This window comes from Phyllobates terribilis, unplaced genomic scaffold, assembly GCF_046119375.1.
Source record: "Phyllobates terribilis strain yellow unplaced genomic scaffold, ASM4611937v1 Scaffold_1__5_contigs__length_1240528914, whole genome shotgun sequence".
Taxonomy (NCBI): Eukaryota; Metazoa; Chordata; class Amphibia; order Anura; family Dendrobatidae; genus Phyllobates; species Phyllobates terribilis.
Window position 1 is genome coordinate 823083895 of NW_027362761.1, and position 25301 is coordinate 823109195.

Here is a 25301-nt window from a genome sequence, read left to right on the forward strand (position 1 = left end):
ATATGTCTAGAGTCGAATCGAATAAGGAAATCCGAAATGAAATATAAATAGAGTTTAAAAAAAATAAAATAAATAAGAGTGAAAAATATATGATTGAGGAACACTAGAACTACTGATGGAGTCATTTTGACTCCTTTCGTTTTTTATTTCTCTTCTGTGACTACATTTTTCAGAATTCCGGCTTGAAACTCGGTGACTTTTCCTCAAATATGATGTGAAAAAAGATTTTGTGAGAATAAATAATTTTGGTGAAAAATTTGCGCGTTTTTTTCAAAATTTGCCAAGAACTACTGAAGGGAGTCATTTTGACTCCCTACTATATTTTGAGGTCCTTTTGTCACTAAATGTTGCTATAAAGTTTTGTGCATAATTTTTTCACTCTGTCTTATTTACCCTGATGTTCATATAGATGTAGTTCAATTTACATGTCAACTTTTCACATTTTCCTTGTGTTTTACCTGCTTGTATTACTGTGTAATGCTGAACAAAATAGCTTGTTTACTCTAGGCTCTTATCTTATGCTAATGAAGGGTGGTGTTTTTCTAAGGTCCTAGCAGGAGACAGTATTCTGGATAGTAACTTTACTTTCAGTTCAGCTGAAGAGACAAAGAGAACAGACGCAGACATACGAGCTCTGAAGACTCATACAGGTATGAATTGTTATGAAATAGTTTAGCTGTCTGTCAACTGATTCAGCCCACCTACTTTTGAAGGTGGCAGAACAGTTATTATTTCTTTTAGTTTTCATTTCATTTCTATTTTTCAGCAGGGAACTATATAGAATTATGGAATTTGTGAGGAATATGGAGAGAAGACGTTTGATAAAGCCTCAGGATATTCTGGCTACTTTGCAATCCATACCGGAGGAAGAATAGGAATCCGAATTGCAGGAACATGTATTTGATTCTGACAGTGATGAAGATTTCATTCCTCAGAACATATCAAGTGAATCTGAAGACTCAGAAGGAACAAATCCAGAAGGTAAGTAGTTATGTGTATTTATTTGTTCTTCCACACACTGAGTTAGGGCCTGTGCACACTAGCAGAATTCTGGCTGAATAGCCATCTGGATATTCTTGCCGCAATACAGGCCGTACCTGCCCGCTCATGCCTGAAGCTCCGCTCCGAACCCCGGGCTGGAGCCGCTGTCAGGGACAGAGCAGTGCTTGCTTACGCGCGAGCACGGCTCCATCCCAGACAGCGGCTCCAGCCCGGGGTTCGGAGCGGAGCTTCAGGTATGAAACTCCGCTCTGTACCTGAGCGGGCAGGTACGGGCCGGATTGTGGTGAGAATATCCGGTCGGATATTCCGCCGCTAATCCAGCCAGTGTGCACGGACCCTTACAAAACAAAAATTCTAAATATTCATCAACTTTTTTACAGATATTCCAAGCACATCAACTGGGGATCGGGCTCATGCAGTTATGTTGCCTCGTGACCATCCTCCTGGTCGTGGACAGAAAAAATCAGCAAAACGTCCCAGAAATGAAAGAACAACAGATAACGATGGCGGCGAAGGTAATGCAACAACAAACACCAGAGAAGGCGAATCTGAAGGAATACTAGTTTCAGCGGATGGTATTCAATGGAAACCTGTTGAAATTGGAGAACACTTGCCTGGTAGGCGTGACAGCCAAAATATTCTTCGAGAAGCACCTGGCCCTACAGGATACGCCAGAAGAAATATCATTATCGATAGTCCTTTGAGCGCATGGCGTTTATTTTTTGATTCATATATATTGACACATATAAAGAACTGTACGCTTGCAGAAGCATGCAGGAACAATAATTTACAGTTTACTCTATCTGATGAGGAGCTAGATGCATTCATTGCGATATTCTATGCTCGTGGAATATCTGGCACGAACCGTCACTCGATTAGCAGTATTTGGTGTAATGACTGGGGAATACCGTTTTGCAAAGCGACAATGTCTAGGGACCGCTTTGTTGAAATTATGAGGTTTCTCAGATTTGATGAGAAATCTACTCGATCGGAGAGACTGCAAACGGACAAGTTTGCTCTATTTTCTACTGTGTGGGACAGGTTTATTGAAAATTGTATTGCGTGTTACAAACCTGGCCCATACATAACGGTGGATGAGCAACTTTTCCCAAGCAAAACTAGGTGTCCATTCACGCAGTACATGCCTTCCAAACCAGATAAATATGGCCACAAATATTGGCTAGCTGTTGATAAGAGGAGCAAATATCTGGCAAATGGCTTCCCTTATCTAGGCAAAGATGACACACGCTGTGCTGAGGACCGTTTAGCTGACCATGTGGTAATGAAGTTATTGGACCCGTTTTTGAAAAAAGGTCGCAATGTTACAACCGATAATTATTTTACTTCAGTAAAATTAGCTAAACAGCTAAAAAGCAAAGGAACAACCATCGTGGGAACACTGAACAAGATAAGGCGAGAAGTGCCTAAAGAAATAAAATCCATGAAAGAGGAATTGTACAACACTAAAGTGTTTAGAAATGAAGACAATTTTACACTTACAGTATATCAAGGAAAGCCCAACAAAAATGTTGTCATTTTGAGTTCCGTCCATCCAGATGTTGTTGTTGCGTCTGATTCCGCTAAAAAAACTCCAGAAACGGTAAAGTTTTACAATGAAACAAAATATGGAGTAGATGTAGTGGATCAGATGGCACGAAAATATACCACACGAACATGCACAAGGAGATGGCCTGTTCATGCATTTGAAAATGCCTTAGACTTTGCAGGTATAAATGCATGGATAATATTCAAGGAGATTACCCACCAAAAAATGTCACGCAAGGCATTTTTGCAAACGCTTGTGAGAGAGTTGAGTGGTCCTTATGTCACAGATAGGGAAAAGGGTTCCACGTCCCAAGTTTCTACATGCTCAGAAGTGATGGTTCAAACAAAATTTTGCCAGATCAAAGAAAAGTGCAAGAAAAATAGATCTGTCGGAAATTGTAAGACTTGTGGTAAGTCTTTGTGTGGGCAATGTACTGCCATAAATCAAAGGCAATGCCTAAAATGCGAAACACCAAATGTTTAGAAGGTGAATTCTGCGCCATATTTTCATTTTTATGCTCCTCCACCTACATTTTCTCTGCTTTTTGTTCTTCAGTTGTTGTTTATATGTGTGCACTTGAATAAAAAAAAATGTTTGAAAAACGTCTATTATAATTATTGTTATTTTCTGTAGAAAAATAAGAAAAGCAGAAAAAAAACAATCAAAAGCATTACTGTTGGATCTCACAATAATAATACATTACAAAAAATATAATTATTAATAAATAACCACAAATGAAACTCTAAAAATAAACGAAAACAAGCAAGGAGTCAAAATGACTCCTTTCAGTAGTTCTAGGCGGGGTCACGAGTCCAGTAGTCCTAGTGTTAATTATGTATATCCCAAAGAGATACTGCTTTAGTGAGTTTTTTGTATAACATACAGTTTGGAATTTAATTACATTACGTATATATTCATTTGCATACTTCATGGTGCGTTCACATGATTGAAACTTTAATCAAATGTGATACGCACCATGTGGTATATTGTGTAGAGTGCTTGGCCGCTAATGTGTGCTATATAGGCTGTACCATCTGAAAATTAAAGAAAAGAATTGCAGAAGAGCTCTTTTATATTAGTAAAAATGACACATCTTATTTTAATGTAATTAACACTTTGTAGAATTGCATAGAGGCAATACTTATGACTAGATTTTTTGCAGAAACTTTTGTTAAGGGAGGGTGGATACTTTAATTAAACACTAAGCAACATCATGGAATGAATTTTAGATATGATTTATCTTTAATTCATTGATACGGTTTTGCAAAGTGTATTTTTTTTGTAATATGTCGTTAATAAAGAGGTGCCCAAAGGTTTTTCTTTTCTTTCAAAGTGTGATTACTTCTGTCTGGTTGTTGTGATGCCATTTTCCTGGTGATTTTAGTAAACCGGAAGCAAATGGCTGTCAGCAATAAGGACGAAAATTTTGTTTGACATTGTTTCGTCCCTTTATGTGTTAGTTTTCAACATTTGCTGGGCTAAATGTTTTGCATACTTTATCATGGGCAATGGGGTTTTGCATAAAATTATTATGTTTTTTATGAGTGTGTTTTTAGGTTAGAACATGGCAAAGACAAAGACAAATTTATCACCAGATGTCAGGAAGCTTATTATTCTGAGAGTGAAAAGCCAATAAGAGGTAGTTATGGAATTCAACTGTTCAACTGTTCTCAGAGTCAAGTGTCACGTATATTAAAGAAAGAAAAAGAAGGTTATGGAACAGTGGACAAACCTAGAAGTGGACGACCATGGAAAACTTCCTCCAGAGTTGATCACATTATTAAGAAAAAGTCAGTATCTGATGTCCAGAAAAGTGCTGTACAGATTTCGCACAAAATAAACGAAGAATAAGGGGTCAAAGTGAGTCGCCAAACTGCTAAGAGCAGTAGGGTTGAATGCACGAGTTCCAGTCAAGAAGCCTTTAATCTCTGCAAAGAACTTGAGTTTGTCAATGGAAACAGACAGATAGGTCTAATGTGTTGTGGTCGGATGAATCCAAGTTCCATCTGTTTGGTAGTGATGGCAAGCACGATATATACCGCCCAATTTGAAAATGTAATAATGTAAGGTACCAAATAGAGATGAGCGTTGTTCTACTCGAACTGTTCGCCAATCTCAAATTCGAGCTGTTTTGGGCGGTGTTCGAGCCGCTCGGCGAACACGAACAATTTGAGAAAAATTCGGCTGTTCGAGGTTATGTTCGATAACTGTTCGTGCACCAAAATCATAACTGGATTTTTTCTCAGTAATGATGAAAATTAATGTTAATACGCAGTTTGAGTGTACAGCGGGGTGGGGGGAGGGGCAGGGGATGGATCTCTGCAGGAACAATGAAGATCTCCATTTTTTTTTTCTCTTTCCCGCATTTACAGTGGGGAGGTGCAATCTGTCAGCCTATCAGCAGCGCACACACGGAGCGAAGTGCTTTTTTTCACACAAGCAAGGGCATGTGTCATTGGCAGTGTATGTCACATGTCCTTGCCCTATAAGACCAAGCCATTTTCCCCGTCGCCACCATTTTCTCACTGCTGCAGCTGCGTGTTAGACGGCACCGCTGTTGCTGTGTGCGCTATACCTTGTTAATTTCAAGCCAATTTTCGCACAAATCTACAGATAGCTTGGGAGTAGGGAATAGTTGTGATTGCAGTCCTTTTAAGGACTAGGTTACAGCATTTCCTACAACTTTTATCAGGCAGGTCTGTGCTCTTAAATAGATAGATTGTGGGAGTAAAGACTAATTGTAATTGGAGTCCTTTTCAGGACTAGGTTACATCAGTTCCTATCAGTTTTTGCCAGGCAGGTCTGTGCCAGTGCTGTGCAAGTTTTTTTCACAACATTTGGCTGAATCTAGCAAAGCTAATCCTTTTTGGCCTATTGCAGAGTGTGTTAGTCAGTGGAGTAGCCTATCTGTGTTGCAAGATATACCACCTGTGTATAGAATACCAATTTTTTTACTGCACCTAGTGAAGTAAAATCTTTTGGGCATAGCATCATTCTATTAGTCCATCTATACTGACCTCCATCAGGTTGCAAATTGAATATAATTTTTTTCTGCATCTAGCTCTGAAAAAATATTGGGCTTCTAGCTGTGTGTGGGACTTGTTGTATTAGTCCATCTATACTGACCTCCATCAGGTTGCAAACTGAATATATTTTTTTCTGCATCTAGCTCTGAAAAAATATTTGGCCTTCTAGCAGTGTGTGGGACTTTCTCTATTAGTCCATCTATACTGACCTCCATCAGGTTGCAAATTAAAAATAATTTTTATCTGCATCTACAGAACCTCTGAAAAAATATTTGGGCTTCTAGCTGTGTGTGGGACTTGTTCTATTAGTCCATCTATACTGACCTCCATCAGGTTGCAAATTGAATATAATTTTTATCTGCATCTAGCTCTGAAAAAATATTTGGCCTTCTAGCAGTGTGTGGGACTTTCTCTATTAGTCCATCTATACTGACCTCCATCAGGTTGCAAATTGAATATAATTTTTATCTGCATCTAGCTCTGAAAAAATATTTGGCCTTCTAGCAGTGTGTGGGACTTTCTCTATTAGTCCATCTATACTGACCTCCATCAGGTTGCAAATTAAAAATAATTTTTTCTGCATCTACCTCTGAAAAAATATTTGGGCTTCTAGCTGTGTGTGGGACTTGTTCTATTACTCCATCTATACTGACCTCCATCAGGTTGCAAACTGAATATATTTTTTTCTGGATCTACCTCTGAAAAAATATTGGGCTTCTAGCTGTGTGTGGGACTTGTTGTATTAGTCCATCTATACTGACCTCCATCAGGTTGCAAATTAAAAATAATTTTTATCTGCATCTACAGTACCTCTGAAAAAATATTTGGGCTTCTAGCTGTGTGTGGGACTTGTTCTATTAGTCCATCTATACTGACCTCCATCAGGTTGCAAATTGAATATAATTTTTATCTGCATCTAGCTCTGAAAAAATATTTGGCCTTCTAGCAGTGTGTGGGACTTTCTCTATTAGTCCATCTATACTGACCTCCATCAGGTTGCAAATTAAAAATAATTTTTATCTGCATCTAGCTCTGAAAAAATATTTGGCCTTCTAGCAGTGTGTGGGACTTTCTCTATTAGTCCATCTATACTGACCTCCATCAGGTTGCAAACTGAATATATTTTTTTTCTGCATCTACCTCTGAAAAAATATTGGGCTTGTAGCTGTGTGTGGGACTTGTTCTATTAATCCATCTATACAGACCTCCATCAGGTTGCAAACTGAATAAAAAATTTTTCTGCATCTACCTCTGAAAAAATATTTGGGCTTCTAGCTGTGTGTGGGACTTGTTCTATTAGTCCATCTATACTGACCTCCATCAGGTTGCAAATTGAATATAATTTTTTTCTGCATCTAACCCAGCCAATAGTTTTGGCCTAATACCACAGTTTGGCCACTCAGCTCTGCTCGGTTCCCATCCATTGTTTTTTTGTGCAAACAACTCCAGAGTTGTGAATTAGTTAACCACCAAAATGAGTGGAAAAAGGCCTGCTGCTGGTGGAAAGGGGAATAGGCGTGTTGGGAAGGGGAAAAAAGGTTGTGTCCGTGGGGTAGGTGTTAAACCAACAGTAACATCTGCAGAAGGAAGACCATCTTCCAGCCAAACTAAAATGTCTACTTCTTTTAGCGGACAATGTGATAAGATCCCTTTCTTACGGCCACGCCAATCACTACAAATTCCAGATGAGGCACAAAAACAGCAGGTGCTTCAACGGATATCAAGTGCTCCTTTAAGTGGGCTCTCCTCCACATCAACTTCAACATCACAAATACTCCAGTCCTCAAAGGTGTCACCCCAATCGCACTTGCTTCCTCACAGCTCCCAAATCTCCAGCTGCCCGTCTGAGTATGAGGTAGAACAGATGGTTGAGTCTGCAGAGCTGTTTACTCATACTATAGCCTGGGAATCAGAGGTCGACTCCAGTGCTTCTGTGAATCCAGACGAGGAAATGATCTGCACTGATGCCCAGAATCTTTATGAGTCGGATCCAGGACCAGACGCAGAAGGTTCTGACCATAATGTAGACCCTCATTCCCAAACTGTAACTCCTGTTGGTGGAGACAATGAGGAAGACGATGATAAGACTCAAATACCTGATTGGAGCGACAACTTTAGTTTTTTGTCAGGGCAGGAACAGGTTGGCTCTGAGGACGACGGGTGTGATAACGCACACGGTGATGATGATGAGGTTGGAGATCCCACTTACTGTCAACCCACAGTCAGCCAAGAGATGAGGTCAGCAGAGGAGGTGGAGGAAGATGCTAGTGACGACGAGGTTAGGTTGCGCCTTCCTGGACAGAGACGTAGTACTGGAAGCACGTCAACAACTGCATCCTCAAACACAACTCTGCCTCTCACCACAAGTCGTGGTGGCTCTTCAGGTCGCATGGGTGCTAAGCCTTGCATAGCCTGGGCATTTTTTCAGATCGATAAAGATGACCCAACTCGTGTTATCTGTAACATTTGTCAGCAAAAGCTAAGAAGAGGCCAAAAAATACATAGTTTGAGTACTTCATGCATGAACCGGCACATGGACATGAAGCATAAGTTGCAGTGGGAAGCTCAGTGTGCTACAATGCGGCCTAGCCGGCCGGGCCAACCACCGTCTGCCATATCTTGTGCATCCGCGGCCTCTTCATCCTCTGTGACTGGGGGGACAGCAGTCACACCTGTTTTGGGGTGCAGACCTGCCACCTCTTTACCCGCAACAGCCAGCGTGATTGGCAGGTCATCATTTTCTTTGGAGGTGGTAACACCAGCTGGTGTTGAGCGCTGTCCGACATCGATAGCACCACCTTTGGATCAAGGCAACCTAACATGTCCGCCTGCATCTTCCTCACAGATCGGCAGTTTGCTGGGGACACCCTTATCAACCCCGTCTAAGCACAATAGCCAGCCCTCGGTCCCTCAGATGTGGACAAGTAAAAGACCATTTCCTCCTAGCCATGAGAAAGCTAAGAGGTTGAATTTCACCATCTGCAAGCTCTTGGCTACAGAAATGCTGCCTTTCCACCTGGTGGACACAGAGGATTTTCGAGACCTTATGTCCGTCGCAGTGCCCCAGTACCAGATGCCCAGTCGGCACTACTTCTCAAAGAAAGGTGTGCCTGCGCTCCACCAGCATGTCGCACACAACATCACCGCTTCTTTGAGAAACTCTGTGTGTGACAGGGTGCATTTCACCACAGACACTTGGACGAGTAGGCATGGACAGGGGCGTTACATGTCGCTGACTGGACACTGGGTAACTATGGTGACAGCAGGACAAGGGGCTGCTGTCCAAGTCTTGCCGTCCCCACGAGTTGTGCGTCAATCCTCTTTATGTCAAAGTTCCTCCACTGCTTCTGCCTCCTCAACCTCCTCTCGGTCTTCCACCTGCACCCAAAGCCTGTCTGGTCATGCCACAAGCTTTCTAACTGCGCAGAAGGGATCCTGCACACCTCCTTACTATGCTGGCAATAGGGCTCATTGTCATCAGGCGGTTTTTACATTGAAATGTCTGGGAAATGTGAGTCACACAGCTGAGGAGTTGTGGTCAGCTCTGGAGAACCAATTTCATGAATGGTTGTCTCCACTGGACCTGAAACCAGGGAAGGCCGTGTGCGACAATGCTGCAAACCTGGGTGCGGCCCTTCGCCGGGGCAATGTCACACACGTGCCTTGTATGGCTCACGTGTTGAACCTGGTTGTCCAGCAATTTTTAGCCCACTATCCCAGACTAGATGGCCTTCTGCAGAGGGCACGGTCGCTGTGTGCTCACTTCCGCCGTTCGCATCCCGCAGCTCAGCGACTTACATCTCTACAGAAGTCGTTGGGCCTGCCACTTCACCGGCTAAAATGCGATGTGCCTACCCGGTGGAATTCAAGTCTGCACATGTTGCAGCGACTGTGGCAGCACCGACAAGCCCTGGTGCAATACGTTCTGACGTATAGCCTGGGCCAACGAGATCCAGAGGTGGGGCAAATCACGCTGGAGGAGTGGTCTCAGATCAGGGACCTATGCACCCTTCTGCACAGTTTTGAAATGGCGACGAAGATGTTTAGTGCTGACGATGCCATTATCAGCATGACTATTCCGGTGATTTACATGCTGGAGCACATGTTAAACAGAATTCGGAGTCAGGTGGTGGCACAAGAGGAGGTGGAGGAAGTAGAGGAGGAGGAGTTGTATGCGGAAGGGCTAACATCTGCAAGGTCCAGACGGTCGGCAGCACCAAGGCGGCAGGCATGTGAGGGTGGGGGAGATGGTTTTACCAGGGCGCATGGTAGCAGCCAAACTAGTGAGGAAGGTGCAGGAGCCCAGGAAGAAGTGGAGGACGAACTGATGGAAGACTCATCAGATGAGGGAGACCTTGATCACATTTCTGTTGTGCGAGGTTGGGGGGAGAGGACAGAGGAAGGAAGCATGATTGTTACCTCGCCACCAACACAACAGGGACTTGGTGCTCCTGGATGCGCAACACACATGAGTGCCTTCTTGCTGCACTACCTGCAACATGACTCTCGAATTGTGAGAATTAGAAATAATCCTGACTACTGGGTTGCCACACTGTTAGATCCCCGGTACAAAAGTAAATTTGCAGAAATTATTCCTGCCAAAGAAAGGGATGCACGCATGCAGGAGTATCAGCAGAGACTGTTGCAGAATCTTACATGTGCTTTTCCACAAAACACCAGTGGTGCACGTAGTGAATCTCACAGTTCCAACTTGCCAACCGTGGGACCGTCAAGTGTTCAGCACTCAAACCGTAACAGAACCACAGTATCTGCTGGTAACATCAATTTTGCTGAATCATTTCACCACTTTTTTAGCCCATCCTTTGCAAGGCCACAGGAGACAAGAAGTCTGACACATAGTCAACGCCTAGAGACAATGGTACAGGAGTATCTCCAAGTAAACATTGAAGCCATGACTGTGTCGCTGGACCCTTGCTCTTTTTGGGTTTCCAATCTGGATAAATGGCCGGAGCTAGCCACTTACGCCTTGGAGATCTTGTCATGCCCCGCAGCCAGCGTTCTGTCTGAACGTGTGTTCAGCGCTGCTGGTGGTGTGCTGACAGATAAGCGCACGCGGCTCTCCACTGATAATGTAGACAGACTCACGTTCATAAAGATCAACAAATCATGGATCCGAAACGACTTTTCTACCCCTGTGTCATCCTGGGGAGAGTAAAAGCTTGATGATTGGTTAAAATCACCCTACCAACCGTTTTAAGCTTTCAAATTACTAATCATGTTTATTTGTATCTTGGCTGGAAAATAATTTGGGCTTTGTAGCAGTGTGCAGCACTGATTCTATTAGGCCATCTATAATAAGCTCCACCAGATTTAAAATTACTAATCATGTTTATCTGTATCTTGGCTGGAAAATAATTTGGGCTTTGTAGCAGTGTGCAGCACTGATCCTATTATACCATCTATACTAAGCTCCACCAGATTTAAAATTAATAATAATTTTTAGCTGCATCTAGCCCGGAAAATAATTTTGGGGCTCCGAGATGCGCAAGACACATAAGTGCCTTCTTGCTGCACTACCTGCAACATGACCCTCATATTGTCAGAATTCGAAGTAATCATGACTACTGGGTTGCCACACTCTTAGATCCCCCAAACTTTTCGATCAACCTTTTCATTTTAATAAAGACCAAAAAAATGGTCATTTTTGAAATTATAAGCATTAGCAGGTTATTAGAAACTGAAGTCAAACAGTTTTCAACTCAAAACTTTATTCTAGGTGATGTTACATTTTCACATAGGACCCCTTGTTTGAAAGGAGCTTCTGAACTCTCTCGTCCATTGAATTTGTCAGGTTTTGGATGGTTTCTGCTTCAATTGTTTTGCATGAGGACAGAATACCCTCCCAGAGGTGTTGCTTAGATGTGAACTGCCTCCCGCCATCATAGACACTTCTTTTGATGATGCTCCAGAGGTTCTGAATGGGGTAGAGGTCAGGGGAGCATGGGGATCACACCATAAGTTTGTCCCCTTTTATGCCCATATCAGCCAGAGATGCAGATGTTTTATGTGCAGCATGAGATGGTGCATTATCATGCAAAAAAATGATCTTGCTGTGAAATACACGGTTCTTCTTCTTGAACCATGGCAGGAAGTGCTGTTTGAGAAAATCCACATATATTATGGAGTTCATCTTTAGCGCCTTCAGGGATCCTAAAGGGGCCGACAATCTCTCTCCCCATGATTCCAGCCCAAAACATTACTCCACCTCCTCCTTGTTGGCGCTGTAGCCGTGTTTGCGTGGGGTGTCCATCAACCAGCCATTCTCCACTCCATTCATCTGGACCATCGAGCGCTGCACGGCACTCATCCGTGAACAAAACAGTTTTGAAATCAGTCTTCATGTAATGTTTAGCCCACTGGAGCCGTTTCTGCTTGTGTGAAGTGGATAGAGGAGGTCGACAGGATGGCGTATGCACAGCTGCAAACCTCTGAAGGACCCTGCATCTTGTTGTTCGGGGGACGTTGGAGGCACCAGCAGCTTCAAAAACTTGTCTGCTGCTATGACAAGGCTTTTTTGCCGCTGCTCTTTTAACCTGACGTAATTGCCTGTAGGAAAGAGTCCTCAATTTGCCCTTATCAGCACGCACACGTGTGTACTGTGAATCAGCTACATACTTCTTGATTGCCAAGACACTTCATCCTGATCATCGCACAATGTTGATTGTAGTCATGCCTTGACCTAAACACTCCACAATTTGTTGCTTCTCAGCAGCCGACACATCCTTTTTCTTTCCCATTTTGGCAGAAAATGTAGACTGCTTAATAATGTGAGACAGCCTTCTTAAGTAGTCTTGCCTTTCATTGGACACACCTGCCAAACTAATTAGCACAGGTGTCTGCAATTGCTTACAGTGATATAAAGAGCCCTGACACACATCACCATCAATGAGTTTAACTGACAAACAAACAAATTCTTCCCTTATCACTCCTAAACACTTTTTGCATAATAATTTGGAACACAGTGTACATGTGCTTTTCCACAAAACACCAGTGATTCACGTAGTGAATCTTACAGTTCTAACTTGCCAACCGTGGTCTGTATGGAGTTGTTCAATAAGGGCCCAAAATTAAGATAACATAGATGGGAGAGGTCTCTATGAATAGGAATTCCTAAGTATTTGATACCCTGTGAGGGCCAGGCAAAGGGAAAGTTGGACTGGATGGAATCCTATATGGATTTGGGGAGGGAGACATCGAGGGCCTCAGACTTCGCTGCATTGATTTTAAAATTTGACCATGTAACAAAGTGATCTATTTCAGCCATAACAGCATGGATGGATATATGTGATTGAGTGATATATACTAGGACATCATCAGCAAATAGAGAGCACTTGTACTCGGTGCCTCCCACCTCAATCCACCTAATATTGGGGTTATGGCAAATTGATGAGAGCAGGTGCTCTGTCACTAGGATGTATAAGAGAGGGGACAGAGGACATCCCTGCCTTGTCCCATTGGTGATTGTGAAAGGTGATGAAAATGTTCTGATGCACCCCCTGGGCCTTGGGACACCCGGAGCCGGACCCTTTTTGGTGGATGCTGGTGGTTGTAGTCTTCGTGGCGGCGACCCGGTTCCGTGGCTCAGGGTGGTCAAACCAGTGGCGGAACTATTTATGTGGTTTTGATGTTTAAATGTCCGACTATGCCACCCGTGGATTGCGGTCAGAGTGAACCGCCGCTGGAGGGCAGACCGCTGAGGCTGGTTTTGTGGGTGCAGCAGAGCGTAGCATAACTCCCCACGGGAGGAGTATAGCCTCAGGGCAGTGTATGCGGAGGATGGGGGTGATGGTGCAGGGCAGCAGCAGTAACGACACGGAGTCAGTGATGCAGTCCAGGGCCTTTACTCACAGTTCTTATTATCCAGACCACGTCTGCAGGTAACGGCTGCCCACGTCGTACTGTGCTCACCAGGTGAGGGGCTCAGACAACTCCCAGATAACTTTGGAGCGCTTCACAGGACCCCATTTGTGTGTCCTTTGTCTGGCCTTTCTTACCAACCCTTCTGTCCGGCTGCCTCAGGCCTCCTCTTGGTAAACTTGGCGCCAGTTTCCCTGACCCTATGTGGTGCCTTCCTAGCGGGTGTAGCGAGGGGCTTCGCCACATAAAATGTCAGAGCCTCCGGTTTCTAGCTGAGGGTCGTTTCCTGCCTCCACTAGTTTCGGGGACCGGTCTCCCCCTTTGGCCTGACCCCTCCACGCAGGTGGATTCGGGCGTGCGGTGGCGACTCGCCCGTCCGCACCCCTGGGATCCCTTCATTCCTCGTTCCTGGAGCCTTCTCCGCTCCTCTTCCTTCCTTCTCCCTCTTCCAGGCCTGGGCCTCTGTTTCTAGGCCCCCTCCGGAGCAGAGCTCATGCAGAGCCCCTGCTCCCTGCCACTTCTGCTCAGACTTCTCTGCACTGAACGAAGATGGTGCCCACCTTTTATACTCCCTTCTCAATGCACCCAGGAACTGCTTCCTCCCTGCTCCTGCACTACAGGGTTCCCCTTCCTCAGTGTTCCCTCCCCCCACTCCAGCCAGGGACAGGGACTGTCGTGCCCATCTCAGAGGCATATTGGTCGCCCTGCCCCACGGCAATGTGGTGTAATGCATGCAGGTGTCGGGTCCTGATCCACACTCCATCCTTACCTGAGAGTGAGATATCTCACCTCTGGGTGAGGTGCAATACCTCTGTAGCAACCGAGCCCTCAGGGTGCTACAGTTCCATTTATCTTCAGCCTAGGTGACGTATTGTGATACAGGGCCGTGATTTTGGCTATAAAAGGGTCCCCTAGACCCCTACCCCAAGCTTTTTAAGAGAATCATATATGGCGTGCCAGGAGACTCTATGGAATGCTTTCTCAGCATCCAACGAGAGTATCTAATTACAAATTTTTAACTGCATCTAGCCCAGGAAATACTTTGTGCCTAGTAGCAGTGTCTGCTAGTCAGCGGATTATCCCGGCTGTTAAGCAAGCTACACCACCTGTAGTTTGGACACTTAATTTTTTCAAAGGAAATGCTTCGGGACCACGGGATACTCAGTGAAGAGCATCAGGAGGCACCCCAAGGCATAGGGGCTGGGACTGGCAGTAGGATGCCTTGCGGTGGACAGCCGAGCTCGATCCTTATAAAAGCTTTTTAACTGCAGCAGCTTTAGTGGACGCTACTGGAGCTGGAATTACGCGGCTGCTGGCATGAGACTTGCCCTCCAATAGATCCTTGTAAATGGATTTAAAGTGTATTCATTCAAATTAGAGAGACAATTTAAATTAAAAAGCTTAGAGCTGCCTCCACCACAGGGGGGCTCGCTCGACCCACCAGCGGACAGGCACCAGTATTGGGAGAGGGGGGCTGGCCGTCAGGGTTCACCGCGGCTCTGGCACAAACCCGGCGACGCGGAGGTGGCACGGGCAGGAGCGGACTGAACGTGTCGGCTTCTCACTTTTTGGATTTTAGAAGGGCATGACATGCCTATATTTGTGTCTCCCCCTCCTTTTACTCCTCCACCTCTTTTCTTTTCGCATGACTATATGTACTTGTCACTTTTCCATGTGTTAGTTGTGTCTTCTGAGCAGTTTGTCAGCTTTTGGACACCTTTGAAGGTGTTTTCTATGTGTTTCTATGTGTTTTTGTTTGCCTGCCATTGGTTTTAACGGTGTTCGAAGGTGTTTGACAAACAGTTCGATGAACAGTTCGGCGAACACACGAACCGAACTCGAACACTACGGGGGTGGCTCAACACTAGTGATTATTTGTTATTCCGAACCTGCTTTCCATGTGCAGGTGGTTATTTTCTTCCAGTGTGAACAAGTGCTTATTTTCTTTGTCCATATTGGATATATGTAACTTAAATGTCAAAACTTTGTTTTCCGAAGAGTAGATAATTTGTTTTTTAAATGTTGTTTAATGATTATTTTTAAATAAGATTATGACTAAGGGTGCTTGACAAACCAGAAACGCGTCAATCTGTAGCTCATGATGACTGTTCTTTTCACATAATTTAAATGGAATTTAAGTAAAGAAGAAATTACATATTTTTATATCCAAGTGTTTTTGCCATTTTCATCTTTATAAGTATGTTTTCTTGGTTGATGGTTTGCAATGGCTTTGGATCCCTCATATGAGGGACTGTCGACATGATATGAGAACAGCAATGTGGTACGCCCTATTCATTTATACTATTCTCATTATGGCCCGTATACTATTTCTATGTAATAGCCTGATTTACTTTGCTCTGCTTTGTTTTGCATCACTCGCATATTATTAATTACCTTTCTTTTGCCTGTATTATCACACAATGCCCTCTTATGTATCAATTCCACTCATGCAAAATTCTAATTTGCCTGTTCTCCCAGCTTTTTGGGGGAAATTAAATTTGCAGACCCCAGAGCATAATAAACAGAAGATGCTGAATATGAAAAAATCCTCATACCTTATTGCTCAACTCTCCAACCCCTCCTATACTCATTGTCACCCGTCTTGTCTTCGTTGCACCTTCTTATCACCACCACAAGTGCTAAATTCCCTGGCCACTTAATGCTAGGCCAGCACTTACAGATCTGAAGAGGCCTGGAATTGTTCTATGCAAGTAACAACATCATGATGTCATGGCATGTGCTGTGACCTTGTGTCAAAAAGTGCTGAACCATCCCAGGCTTTATCAAAGCCGGAAGCTCCGACCTAGCCCGGGGATTCAGTGCTTGCAGTGGTGATCAGAAGATGCAACAAGGACTGAACTGCTAGCAGTGAGGATCAGAGAGGCCAGAAAGGTGGGCGTTAAGGTGAGTATAAGTTTTTTTTATCTTTTAATCTTTTGATTAGAAAAATGGCGGCTGGCGCAGAGGTTAATTACAAACTCTGAATTTTGGCAAATGCAATTTTTTTGTAGAATTCAATGCCACTCTAATATATTTTCTATCCTGTACTTACTATTTAATGATATATGGTTTATAAAACTACAACATTTTTGTTTTTCCTCGACTCTCATCTGACTGGTTTTATCTATGACAGGACATAGCTCTCTTTGTAGTAATTATACTTTCATAGTCTGACATCATGTAATCTTTGTAATTTTGTAAATATTGTATGTATCTAATACTATTTATTTGTACACTGCTCAAAAAATTAAAGGGAACACTTAAACAACAGAATATAACTCCAAGTAAATCAAACTTCCGTGAAATCAAACTGTCCACTTAGGAAGCAACACTGATTGACAATCAATTTCACATGCTGTTGTGCAACAAATGGAATAGACAATAGATGGAAATTATTGGCAATTATCAAGACACCCTCAATAAAGGAGTGTTTCTGCAGGTGGGGACCACAGATCACATCTCAGTACCAATGCTTTCTGGCTGATGTTTTGGTCACTTCTGAATGTTGGTTGTGCTTTCACAGTCGTGGTAGCATGAGACAGACTCTACAACCGACAGAAGTTGCTCAGGTAGTGCAGCTCATCCAGGATGGTACATCATTGCGAGCTGTGGCAAGAAGGTTTGCTGTGTCTGTCAGCATATTGTCCAGAGCCTGAAGGCACTACCAGGAGACAGGCCAGTACACCAGGAGATGTGGAGGGGGCCGTAGGAGGGCAACAATACAGCAGCAGGACCGCTACCTCCGCCTTTGTGCAACGAGGAACTGGAAGAGCACTGCCAGAGCCCTGAAAAATGACCTCCAGCAGGCCACAAATGTGCATGTGTCTGCACAAACGGTTAGAAACCGACTCCATGAGGGTGGTATGAGGGCCCGACGTCCACAGATGGGGTTGTGCTCAGAGCCCAACACCGTGCAGGACACTTGGCATTTGCCACAGAACACCAGGATTGGCAAAGTCGCCACTGGCGCCCTGTGCTCTTCACAGATGAAAGCAGGTTCACACTGAGTACATGTGACAGACGCGACAAAGTCTGGAGACGCCGTGGAGAGCGATCTGCTGCCTGCAACATCCTTCAGCATGACCGGTTTGGCAGTGGGTCAGTAATGGTGTGGGGTGGCATTTCTTTGGAGGGCTGCACAGCCCTCCATGTGCTCGCCAGAGGTAGCCTAACTGCCATTAGTTACCGAGATGAGATCCCCAGGCCCTTTGTGAGACCATATGCTCCTGCGGTTGGCCCTGGGTTCCTCCTAATGCAGGACAATGCCAGACCTCATGTGGCTGGAGTGTGTCAGCAGTTCCTGCAAGATGAAGGCATTGAAGCTATGGACTGGCCCGCCCATTCCCCAGACCTGAATCCGATTGAGCACATCTGGGACATCATGTCTCGCTTCATCCACCAACGTCATGTTGCACCTCAGACTGTCCAGGAGTTGGCGGATGCTTTTGTCCAGGTCTGGGAGGAGGTCCCACAGGAGACCATCCACAACCTCATCAGGAGCATACCCAGGCATTGTAGGGAGGTCATACAGACACGTGGAGGCCACACACAATACTGAGCCTCATTTTGTCTTGTTTTAAGGACATTTAATCAAAGTTGGATCAGCTTGTAGTGTGTTTTTCCACTTTAATTTTGGGGGTGACTCCAAATCCAGGCCTCCATTGGTTAATAAATTTGATTTCCATTGTTGATTTTTGTGTGATTTTGTTGTCAGCACATTCAACTTTGTACAGACAAAGTATTCAATGAGAATATTTCATTCATTCAGATCTAGGATGTGTTATTTGAGTGTTCCCTTTATTTTTTTGAGCAGTGTATATATGTTATCACCTTCCACTGTATGGTTAATTATTGTTGTTAAGTTTTTTTTTCATAATGACGTCTAACAAAAACTGGGAGGAATAGACTGGTTTGTCAATTTTGCAATGGATCACAGAATTTGTAGTGAATTCTTCAATCCTTTGCCCAAGGTACCGCATATCCCCCTTTACTTGTACCTCTCAATCAAATATTTGAGTGCATTACAACTACTATGAAAACACTACCTAGATGATGTTGACCATAGCATCCAGGGAGATAAATGGTCGGGATCGATGCTAGTACCGACCCCGACTTTTGCAGCAGTGTGTTAGCTGTGCGACCCTGTTAGAGTCCACACCAACTACCGTAATAGTATGAATACCCGCATTTTCCCTCGACCTAATAGGATGTCCTGAAGAGTTAAAGGTGATAAAAGATTACTGCAGGTAAAACGGAAACATGGTATTACACTGCAGGGCCAGAGGGCGCAAGGGGCCAAGCTTTATACAGGTAGATGATTTTTGACCTGTACCATGCACTTAGGTTAGGTCATCAAAGGCATTAAAAAAGCACAAAAGCTTTACCTGGAGAAACCAAAATGTAATAAAACTAGATTATCCAAATATATACAGCAGTATGAAAGCTAAGCTCATCAGAAATCTTCCTTGTTGATGTTGTTTGGTCGCTGTATATTGATCCAAGCTGTTAAGCGCTAAGCAAATTGCCTCCTAATTCTTAAGTCTGCAGTAAAAATGATATAACTGCCCAAGTAACATTTAACATAGAAAATAATACAATGGTTTTATTTTATAAATGACATAACCTGGATATAAAACCATCTGTCTGACAGGTTTTTTGTGCCTCGGGGGATGATATGAGGTGATTTTGGCAATTACGCAGTCTCTCTTCTTCTGGCCTTTCACTGCCCTTTTACTTCTGGGAAGACCTAGTTGCACAGATCTTTTAGAAACTGTCGGCAGCTTTGTCCTTTAGGAAGTATATATTCTTTTAACGATATGTCTATAGTTACAAAGGTCTCAGTTTTTTTCTTTCTCACTATTTTTACAGTTTTAATTAATCTGTTTTCTTTATAGATAGGTTTATATAATATTGATATAGGAACAGTATTTAATAAAAATTACTTATTATTTTTTTATTTTTAGAATTTAAAACAGAACTGTACTTTCTGCAAACTTTGAATAAATCTATAGCAGAGGCTAATATATGAAACTTTGTAATACATCTTATATACTGCATGTTATATCTATGAAAAGGTATTAACATTAATTTTTGTTCATGGTTTCACAATAACAAAACATAATATGTGACCTTATATTTATTCAATTGCTCAACCAATGGCTACTTCAGAATATACAGTTATATGAAAAAGTTTGGGCACCCCTATTAATCTTAAGCTTAATGTTTTATAAAAATTGGTGTTTATGCAACAGCTATTTCAGTTTGATATATGTAATAACTGTTGGACACAGTAATGTTTCTGCCTTGAAATGAGGTTTATTGTACTAACAGAAAATGTGCAATCTGCATTCAAACAAAATTTGACAGGTGCATAAGTATGGGCACCCTTATAATTTTCTTGTTTTAAATACTCATACCTACTTTTTACTGCCCTTACTAAAGCACGTTTTTTGGTTTGTAACCTCATTGAGCTTTGAACTTCATAGCCAGGTGTATGCAATCATGAGAAAAGCTACTTAAAGTGGCCACTTGCAAGTTGTTCCCCTGTTTGAATCTCCTCTGAAGAGTAGCATCATGGGCTCCTCAAAACAACTGTCAAATGATCTGAAAACAAAGATTATTTAACATAGTTGTTCAGGGGAAGGATACAAAAAGCTGTCTCAGAGATTTAACCTGTCAGTTTCCACTGTGAGGAACATAGTAAGGAAATGGAAGAACACAGGGACAGTTCTTGTTAAGGCCAGAAGTGGCAGGCCAAGAAAAACATCAGAAAGGCAGAGAAAAAAAATGGTGAGATCAGTCAAGGACAATCCTCAGTTCCACCTCCAGAGAGCTGCAGCATCAACTTGCTGCAGATGGTGTCACTGTGCATCGGTCACTTTGCACAAGGAGAAGCTGTATGGGAGAGTGATGCGAAAGAAGCCGTTTCTGCAAGCACGCCACAAACAGATTTCTTTTTGGATGAAGGTCCTGTGTAGTGTTGAGCCACCCCCGTAGTGTTCGAGTTCGGTTCGGTTCGTCGAACACCCGTGTGTTCGCCGAACTGTTCGTCGAACTGTTCGTCGAACACCTTCGAACACCGTTAAAACCAATGGCAGGCAAACAAAAACACATAGAAACACATAGAAAACACCTTCAAAGGTGTCCAAAAGCTGACAAACTGCTCAGAAGACACAACTAACACATGGAAAAGTGACAAGTACATATAGTCATGCGAAAAGAAAAGAGGTGGAGGAGTAAAAGGAGGGGGAGACACAGATATAGGCATGTCATGCCCTTCTAAAATCCAAAAAGTGAGAAGCCGAGACGGCCAGTCCGCTCCTGCCCGTGCCACCTCCGTGTCGCCGGGTTTGTGCCAGAGCCGCGGTGAACCCTGACGGCCAGCCCCCCTCTCCCAATACTGGTGCCTGTCCGCTGGTGGGTCGAGAGAGCCCCCCTGTGGTGGAGGCAGCTCTAAGCTTTTTAATTTAAATTGTCCCTCTAATTTGAATGAATACACTTTAAATCCATTTACAAGGATCTATTGGAGGGCAAGTCTCATGCCAGCAGCCGCGTAATTCCAGCTCCAGTAGCGTCCACTAAAGCTGCTGCAGTTAAAAAGCTTTTATAAGGATCGAGCTCGGCTGTCCACCGCAAGGCATCCTAGTGCCAGTCCCAGCCCCTATGCCTTGGGGTGCCTCCTGATGCTCTTCACTAAGTATCCCGTGGTCCCGAAGCATTTCCTTTGAAAAAATTAAGTGTCCAAACTACAGGTGGTGTAGCTTGCTTAACAGCCGGGATAATCCGCTGACTAGCAGACACTGCTACTAGGCACAAAGTATTTCCTGGGCTAGATGCAGTTAAAAATTTGTAAGTAGATACTCTCGTTGGATGCTGAGAAAGCATTCCATAGAGTCTCCTGGCACGCCATATATGATTCTCTTAAAAAGCTTGGGGTAGGGGTCTAGGGGACCCTTTTATAGCCAAAATCACGGCCCTGTATCACAATACGTCACCTAGGCTAAAGATAAATGGAACTGTAGCACCGAGGGCTCGGTTGCTACAGACGTATTGCACCTCACCCAGAGGTGTGATATCTCACTCTCAGATAAGGATGGAGTGTGGATCAGGACCCGACACCTGCATGCATTACACCACATTGCCGTGGGGCAGGGCGACCAATATGCCCCTGAGATGGGCACGACAGTCCCTGTCCCTGGCTGGAGTGGGGGGAGGGAACACTGAGGAAGGGGAACCCTTCAGTGCAGGAGCAGGGAGGAAGCAGTTCCTGGGTGCATTGAGAAGGGAGTATAAAAGGTGGGCACCATCTTAGTTCAGTGCAGAGAAGTCTGAGCAGAAGTGGCAGGGAGCAGGGGCTCTGCATGAGCTCTGCTCCGGAGGCGGGCCTAGTAACAGAGGCCCAGGCCTGCAAGAGGGAGAAGGAAGGAAGAGGAGCGGAGAAGGCTCCAGGAACGAGGAATGAAGGGATCCCAGGGGTGCGGACGGGCGAGTCGCCACCGCACGCCCGAATCCACCTGCGTGGAGGGGTCAGGCCAAAGGGGGAGACCAGTCCCCGAACTAGTGGAGGCAGGAAACGACCCTCAGCTAGAAACCGGAGGCTCTGACATTTTATGTGGCGCAGCCCCTCACTCCACCCGCTAGGAAGGCACCACATAGGGTCAGGGAAACTGGCGCCAAGTTTACCAAGAGGAGGCCCGAGGCAGCCGGACAGAAGTGTTGTTAAGAAAGGCCAGACAAAGGACATACAAAGGGGGTCCTGTGAAGCGCTCCAAAGTTATCTGGGAGTTGTCTGAGCCCCTCACCTGGTGAGCACAGTACGACGTGGGCAGCCGTTACCTGCAGACGTGGTCTGGATAATAAGAACTGTGAGTAAAGGCCCTGAACTGCATCACTGACTCCGTGTCATTACTGCTGCTGCCCTGCACCATCACCCCCATCCTCCGCATACACTGCCCTGAGGCTATACTCCTCCCGTGGGGAGTTATGCTACGCTCTGCTGCACCCACAACACCAGCCTTAGCGGTCTGCCCTGTAGCGGCGGTTCACTCTGACCGCAATCCACGGGTGGCGTAGTCGGACATTTAAACATCAAAACCACATAAATAGTTCCGCCACTGGTTTGACCGCCCTGAGCCACGGAACCGGATCGGCGCCACGAAGACTACAACCACCAGCATCCACCAAAAAGGGTCCGGCTCCGGGTGTCCCAAGGCCCAGGGGGTGCGTCAGAACATTTTCATCACCTTTCACAATCACCAATGGGACAAGGCAGGGATGTCCTCTGTCCCCTCTCTTATACATCCTAGTGACGGAGCACCTGCTCTCATCAATTCGCCATAACCCCAATATTAGGTGGATTGAGGTGGGAGGCACCGAGTACAAGTGCTCTCTATTTGCTGATGATGTCCTAGTATATATCACTCAATCACATATATCCATCCCTGCTGTTATGGCTGAAATAGATCACTTTGTTACATGGTAAAATTTTAAAATCAATGCAGCGAAGTCTGAGGCCCTCGATGTCTCCCTCCCTAAATCCATATAGCATTCCATCCAGTCCAACTTTCCCTTTGCCTGGCCCTCACAGGGTATCAAATACTTAGGAATTCCTATTCATAGAGACCTCTCCCATCTATGTTATCTTAATTTTGGGCCCTTTATTGAACAATTCCATACAGACCACGGTTGGCAAGTTAGAACTGTAAGATTCACTACGTGAACCACTGGTGTTTTGTGGAAAAGCACATGTACACCGCGTTCCAAATTATTATGCAAAAAGTGTTTAGGAGTGATAAGGGAAGAATTTGTTTGTTTGTCAGTTAAACTCATTGATGGTGATGTGTGTCAGGGCTCTTTATATCACTGTAAGCAATTGCAGACACCTGTGCTAATTAGTTTGGCAGGTGTGTCCAATGAAAGGCAAGACTACTTAAGAAGGCTCTCTCACATTATTAAGCAGCCTACATTTTCTGCCAAAATGGGAAAGAAAAAGGATGTGTCGGCTGCTGAGAAGCAACAAATTGTGGAGTGTTTAGGTCAAGGCATGACTACAATCAACATTGTGCGATGATCAGGATGAAGTGTCTTGGCAATCAAGAAGTATGTAGCTGATTCACAGTACACACGTGTGCGTGCTGATAAGGGCAAATTGAGGACTCTTTCCTACAGGCAATTACGTCAGGTTGAAACAGCAGCGGCAAAAAAGCCTTGTCATAGCAGCAGACAAGTTTTTGAAGCTGCTTGTGCCTCCAACGTCCCCCGAACAACAAGATGCAGGGTCCTTCAGAGGTTTGCAGCTGTGCATATGCCATCCTGTCGACCTTCTCTATCCACTTCACACAAGCAGAAATGGCTCCAGTGGGCCAAACATTACATGAAGACTGATTTCAAAACTGTTTTGTTCACGGATGAGTGCCGTGCAGCGCTCGATGGTCCAGATGAATGGAGTGGAGGATGGCTGGTTGATGGACACCCCACGCAAACACGACTACAGCGCCAACAAGGAGGAGGTGGAGTAATGTTTTGGGCTGGAATCATGGGGAGAGAGATTGTCGGCCCCTTTAGGATCCCTGAAGGCGCTAAAGATGAACTCCATAATGTATGTGGATTTTCTCAAACAGCACTTCCTGCTATGGTTCAAGAAGAAGAACCGTGTATTTCACAGCAAGATCATTTTTCTGCATGATAATGCACCATCTCATGCTGCACATAAAACATCTGCATCTCTGGCTGATATGGGCATAAAAGGGGACAAACTTATGGTGTGACCCCCATGCTCCCCTGACCTCTACCCCATTCAGAACCTTTGGAGCATCATTAAAAGGAGTGTCTATGATGGCGGGAGGCAGTTCACATCTAAGCAACAGCTCTGGGAGGGTATTCTGTCCTCATACAAAACAATTGAAGCACAAACCATTCAAAACCTGACAAATTCAATGGACGAGAGAGTTCAGAAGCTCCTTTCGAACAAGGGGTCCTATGTGAAAATGTAACATCACCTAGAATAAAGTTTTGAGTTGAAAACTGTTTGATTTCAGTTTCTAACAACCTGCTAATGCTTATAATTTCAAAAATGACCATTTTTTTGGTCTTTATTAAAATGAAAAGGTTGATCGAAAAGTTTGGGGGATCTAAGAGTGTGGCAACCCAGTAGTCATGATTACTTCGAATTCTGACAATATGAGGGTCATGCTGCAGGTAGTGCAGCAAGAAGGCACTTATGTGTCTTGCGCATCTCGGAGCCCCAAAATTATTTTCCGGGCTAGATGCAGCTAAAAATTATTTTTAATTTTAAATCTGGTGAAGCTTATTATAGATGGCCTAATAGGATCAGTGCTGCACACTGCTACAAAGCCCAAATTATTTTCCAGTCAAGATACAGATAAACATGATTAGTAATTTGAAAGCTTAAAACGGTTGGTAGGGTGATTTTAACCAATCATCAAGCTTTTACTCTCCCCAGGATGACACAGGGGTAGAAAATTCGTTTCGGATCCATGATTTGTTCATCTTTATGAACGTGAGTCTGTCTACATTATCAGTGGAGAGCCGCGTGCGCTTATCTGTCAGCACACCACCAGCAGCGCTGAACACACGTTCAGACAGAACGCTGGCTGAGGGGCATGACAAGATCTCCAAGGCGTAAGTGGCTAGCTCCGGCCATTTATCCAGATTGGAAGCCCAAAAAGAGCAAGGGTCCAGTGACACAGTCGTGGCTTCAATGTTTACTTGGAGATACTCCTGTACCATCGTCTCTAGGCGTTGACTATGTGTCAGACTTCTTGTCTCCTGTGGCCTTGCAAAGGATGGGCTAAAAAAGTGGTGAAATGATTCCGCAAAATTGATGTTAC

The 25301-nt window shown here is 44.3% G+C and overlaps 1 protein-coding gene and 1 long non-coding RNA gene across 4 annotated transcripts in view; one reads left to right on the top strand and one right to left on the bottom strand.

Annotated features, from left to right (window-relative positions):
• GC (GC vitamin D binding protein) overlaps nt 1–25301 on the bottom strand; it is a 338037-nt gene that overhangs the window by 222669 nt on the left and 90067 nt on the right. The gene's annotated exons all lie outside the window — the stretch shown is intronic.
• Nucleotides 545–1630, top strand: LOC141171681 (uncharacterized). Its single transcript, XR_012252369.1, has 3 exons — nt 545–650; nt 767–981; nt 1383–1630. It is a non-coding gene; the product is annotated as an uncharacterized lncRNA (long non-coding RNA).